The sequence below is a fragment of the Equus quagga genome, chromosome 13, assembly GCF_021613505.1.
Source record: "Equus quagga isolate Etosha38 chromosome 13, UCLA_HA_Equagga_1.0, whole genome shotgun sequence".
Classification (NCBI taxonomy): domain Eukaryota; kingdom Metazoa; phylum Chordata; class Mammalia; order Perissodactyla; family Equidae; genus Equus; species Equus quagga.
In genome coordinates, this window is record NC_060279.1 from 43099718 (window position 1) to 43105333 (window position 5616).

At 45.8% G+C, this 5616-nt stretch overlaps 1 non-coding gene across 1 annotated transcript; it reads right to left on the bottom strand.

The window, feature by feature from the left end:
- Positions 1 to 5200: 5200 nt before the first annotated feature.
- TRNAN-GUU (transfer RNA asparagine (anticodon GUU)) lies at positions 5201 to 5274 on the bottom strand. Its single transcript has one exon. It is a non-coding gene; the product is annotated as a tRNA-Asn (tRNA).
- Positions 5275 to 5616: the final 342 nt, after the last annotated feature.

Below are 5616 nucleotides of genomic sequence, written 5' to 3' on the forward strand. Positions count from 1 at the left end.
TCATCAGATTCATGGACCTTAGACAGATATGCTGATTGTTTAGCTCATAGTAGACTATCTTTTGCACATGCTTCTAGCAAGAGCTTTTAATATCCAGTCACATTACTGCAAGTGTTATAAGAAATGTCCAACTATGTACCAGTGATCCCATGTTTTGATTTTTTTTTTTTGGTTTCATTTTATTTTTAAGAAACCAAAGGAAGAAAATATAACTGATCTGGAAGTTATAGAAGATTTCTTCTTTCAGTTATGATGGAGTGTTTGTAGTTAATCAGCATTCATCCTGAAAACAACTAAATAAAGTCTGGCTTAAAGGAATTCTGGTTGAACCCTTTGGAGAAATCCCAATGCAGCTAGGACCCACAGGATCAGCTCCAGAGAAAGAAAGGAGCTCATTGGAGTGAAACTATTTCTCTACCTTTTCCCCTTAGGGCATTTGTCACTTTTTGGCAAGGAACAAGAGACTGAGAAGCTGGGGAGAGGGCACCTGCTGAGAGTCAGAGAAAACAGCAGCACATTAAGTCATCGCAGGGATCTGGAGAGAAAAGAAGAAGAAACTACTTGGAGTTGTCCAAGTATTCAGACTTGAGGAGTCAAGATCCTGGAGTGGGTTGGTAAGTGAGCTGGATGACATTTGCAAATTAAACAACGTGCATGTAAGAGGCTACAAAGGCAAGCAGAGGTTGACTGAAAAAGAGTGGAATTTTCAGCAGTATCATGCTGCTCAGGGATAAAAATTGAAGTTCAGGATTCATCAAAGAGGAGGGGCCGAGGAAACACCCCAAGGTCTCAGGTAGGAGCCCTGGCTGTGTACAGAACAGCAGTGTGAGCAAACTAGCTGTAGGCTGATGCTTCCCATGAGTGCAAATAAGGTGCAAATCGGCTTATTCAAGGATTGGATTGGACTGAGGTGATCTGCCCTTCTGCTGTCTGCTGGGGGAGAGGGTGAATAATCTTCAGAGAAAGCTGACGTCATTCAAACTATCCATCATTTTTTCACACAACAGGTTCATCATTCAATCACTATTCCAGGACTCTAAAGGAACAGAAGCTAGAGAGAAAAAGCAAACCATGGAAACTGACTCACAAGTGATTGAGGTGTTGAAGTTATCAGACAGAAACATGAAATGACTCATTTTAGCTGTTCAGAAAACAGATGACATGATAAAAATTCTCTTTCACTAGAGAAAGAGAATCTATTTTTAAAATCAATGGAAATTATAGAAATAATATATATAGTAGCATTTTGAAAAGTCAACGGATCAGTGTATAGCAGTTTGGACTCACTTGCAGATTGATTATTAACCTGAAAATAGGTACCTAGCAAGAAACTCTCCACAGAGTTGAATCATAGAGATCTAAAAGGAATAAAAATTAAGAAAACAGTGTAAGAAAGGTATGGGTTTTGTCATAAAGGCCTAACATGAATGTAATTAAAGTCAGAGGTTGGAGCAGTCAGAAAATGAGATAGAAACAATATTGAAAGATATTACGGACAGGTAAGGAAAAAACAGTATGATCTATCAAACCATCTGTGCAAGAAGATCTGTGAACTCCAACTAAGATAAGGACAAGACAACTACACCCCAAATGGCTAAACATCAAAGACAGATGAAAACTTCATAGCAGCACTCAGAGGGGAGAAATTCCTACTACACTGACCAAAGACTGGGAGCTGAATTCTCAGCAGAAAAAAAAAAAAGACACTATTGAAGGGCTAAGGCTGTAATTTCCAACCCACTATGCACTGCTAATCCCTGACAGAATATCTTTCAAGGGAAAGTGAAGTGAAGACCTGACCACATAAGCAGCAGACCCTAACCAAAGGAAATGCAAAAGGTCACTCTTTAGGCAGAAGTTAAATGATCCCCAGGGAAATGTGGAAAATGAAGGAAGGAATGAAGAGAAATGGATAAGTTAAATACGTGGTTAAGTCAAATAAATATTACTATGCAAATAACAATGTCTACGTGATTTAAAATAGGTGTTGAAGTAAAATTAATGCCAATTACTCAAAAATCAGGAGGAGAGTAAATGGAATTAAGATTTTCCAGAGTTCTAGCACTGTCTAGGAGATGTAAAAATTTCTAATTCATATCGGAGTCTTTTGCACAGACTTTACAAAATACATAAAAGTGAATATATATATATGTATATCAGAGTAAAATAAAGAACTAAAACAATTATTCTTTTAAATAATTCTGTAGTCTGAAAAAATAACTTTATTTTTGATGTTAAAAATGTAAACAGCACACAGTGAAATGTGATAAATGTATAAACCTTTGTAATTACCAGCCTGACGAATGTATAGAACATTTCCATCAACCCAGGAAATTTCCCTTCAAATTTTCTCAGAGGGAACTACTCTTCTGTGCTGACGCTTCATGGAAGTCGACTTCTGCAGGAGTATCAGAAAAGTACCTTAAAAGAGATATGTTTCAGGAGTTGAAAAGCATTTTTTTGATAGGCATCTTTTGCTGAAGGTACTGTTTGGGGGGGATTATTCCTGTTATTGCCTCTTCTACAGTTTGGTTGTTTTTACTGTGGAGTATTAATCCCTTATATGAATAGACAACGGTTTGTATACCACTTCTCCTGCCCATGGACATTTGGATTTTGTCCAGTTTTTGCCTAGCATAAATGACATTGCTATGAACAGTTTTGTAGAAGCCTTTTCGGATGTATGCATTCATTTTCCTTGGGGAGTAAATAGAAGCACCTACATTAGTAGGTAACAAGGTAGGGATACTTTTAACTTCATGAGAAACTGTCAAATATTAGGAAAGTGTTTGTGCTAAATTACAGCCAATGTCACACAGTCATGTCATACACACTAAGATGGGGGAGGACGGAGAAAACAACTTTAAAAATCTATTTTTTGAATATGACTCCACTCATAGGTGGAAGTTAGTATATTGACAAGGAGATCTGATCAGTGGTTACCAGGGAAAAGGGGGGATGGGGAGAGGCCACAAAGGGGGAAGTGGTGTACCCACAACATGACTAACAAAAATGTACAACTGAAATCTCACAAGGTTGTAATCTATCATAACAGTAATTTAAAAAAATCTATTTTTCGAGATTTCTCTTTTTCACCTTCTTCCATATACTTAATGGCAGCTATGAAGGTGGCTGAGGTCACACCAAGTGTCACCACCAGGCTATTCAGGTCTGGCAGCAAAGCCATGGAGAGATACTCCAAGGCAGCCCACCCAAGTCTCAGACTCACGGACGTCAGGTAGGAATAGATGCCCATGAAATGAGGAGGGTCAGGCGATTCCTCCCTCCACAGTGCCGCTCTTCAGCTGTGCCGCTCTTCAGCTCTGTGCCACTAAAAGCGATTTCCTGGGCGTGCTTGCCGTCGCTCCATTCCATGGCCTAGATTTTATTCTATGCACTTTCTTAGATAGTCATGGCCATCATGGCCACAGGCCTCTCTCAATGGCTTTAAATCAGCCCAGGCAGGAACCAGAGGGACCTCTTTTGCCCACAGGATATCAAAGAGATCCCCTTTTGCCAAGAGGACAGCAGAGAAGGGCTCTGGCGACAGGGCTTGCGAAGAAAGAACGCGCAGGTCCGGCGCATCAGAGCAGAGGAGAGAGCGGGTCCTAGGGTTTCTGGGTGAATTCGAAGCACCGGTCACTTGCAAACCTCACTGGGTGAAGCCGAGAGCACTGACCGCTGCGCCTGTGAAAAGGGCACTGAGGTGCAGGTCCACAGCCCCGCAGGGGCGAAGTCCATAATGCTGGGAGGCGGCGGGCTCCCGGGGCTCAGACACACCTAACCCACCGGCTCCTGCAGCTTCCAGGAGCTGCGATCTACGCGGGTGACTCCTGCACAGGGGCGCTTAGTCCTGAAAGTGGAAACCCTGCGTGTGATCCTGGATCCCAAAGTCAAACTGTGGGGTCCCAGGGCCCTCGCTTCGGAGGAAGGCGCGGAACGCCAGGGCCTCTCCGGAGCAGCAGTCTCCTTGCCTGAGGGGTCGCTGGTGCTTCCAGAACATTTTTCAGGTAAAATAGTGTGTCTAGAATGGTTGTGGCGGGACCTAAGGTTTTCATGGATATATCATGTGTTTTGTCACAGTTCTTGTTTCCGTAGTGTAGTGGTTATCACGTTCGCCTCACACGCGGAAGGTCCCCAGCTCGAAAACGGGCAAAAACATTCTCATTTTTCCCAGAAGTTACCTTCTCGTTTGAAAAACAAAACGAAGGGACCAGGCGTGGAGGTGCAGCCACAACTACATTTTCCATTCACAAGAAACGTGGCACAACTTCAGTTACTCAGCCCTAGGCCAGTTACTCGGCCTCGGTTGTCTGCTCTCAGTCACAATGGAGACCGGGACACAGTCAGTGAGTCCAAGGCGGGCGCAGGACTAGGCTGGCTTCGCTTACCTTGAGATCCAGACAGTCCCTAACCTTCTCATCTGTCTCTGAAGTATTCTCTACAGGCTGACAAGTATCATGTCTCTAAAAACCAAGAACTTCTTTCTTGTGAAGCACACTTGGCTTTCCCCCTCCCAGCACACTTGGACAACAGGTTCATTTGCCTGACGGAGCAAAAGAAAACCAAGCAAAGAAGCCGGGTCTCCAGCCAAAGGCACGTAGATGGAGCCTCGTGCTCCCCCGGTCAAGCTGGTCTGGGCACGAAAAGGAGCCTGTACACGTGCCGTTGTCAGGAGAGCCGCTTGAGCCAGTTCAGCGATCAGGGCGCAGACCGGCTCCGCTCCTCACCCCCTCAGAGCCAAGGGCGCCCCTTACTCAGAAGGAAACCGAGGTTCGGAAAGAGCACGTCCTTGGCTCTGCCGCACACAGTGCTAAAGCTACACCAGAAGGGAAGACAGACCAGTTCCCCTGTGGTCAGGCCTCAGAGCCCAAAGCGTCGCCCAGGCTGGAAGAGGTGAATTTAAAAAGTGTATGGAAAGGGTTAAATACTAGTCCAAACCAATGATGGAAGAAACTACATTGTGAAAAAGAACTTCGAGTCACGACGATGTGTGTACTCTCTCAAGGATTTCCGTACTCCCAGAGACCTGTTTTCCTCCCGAGCTCTTCTGCGAGGATCTGTGAGGACCTTTGATGTTGACTTAGGTCCCCTTTTGTGAACAAGACACAGAGAACAGGAGGGTACCAGCGGAGGAGGCCTCTCTCCACCTTTACCCGAGATGATATGTGAAGTAGGGACAACCTAAAATTAGGAGGCTCGTCCCTGGGTGGGCTCGAACCACCAACCTTTCGGTTAACAGCCGAACGCGCTAACCGATTGTGCCACAGAGACACACGAAAGGCCTGCGCCTGCCCCCCTCAGGGAGCAGGTACTGATTCAACGCCAGGCCGAGCCACCCGCCCTTGCAGGACAGCAGTGCCGGCTCCAGAGCCTCGGAAAACCCGACAGGCGGAGTCGGCGCAGCGTGTTGATCGCCTTTGAGACCCGCGCGTTGCGTGATTCCGGAGGCAGAAGGGCAGCCAAGCGGCCTCGCCCCGCCTTGCTCCACACCCGCCTCAGCTGCCAGCACCACGGAGACGCCTGGGGCCGCGACCCCCCGGGCCTGGGCCGAGTGGGGCCCAAGGGAAGCTGAATGCCAGGTGGGCGCTGGTGATGGCTCGTGCCGTTTGCTCC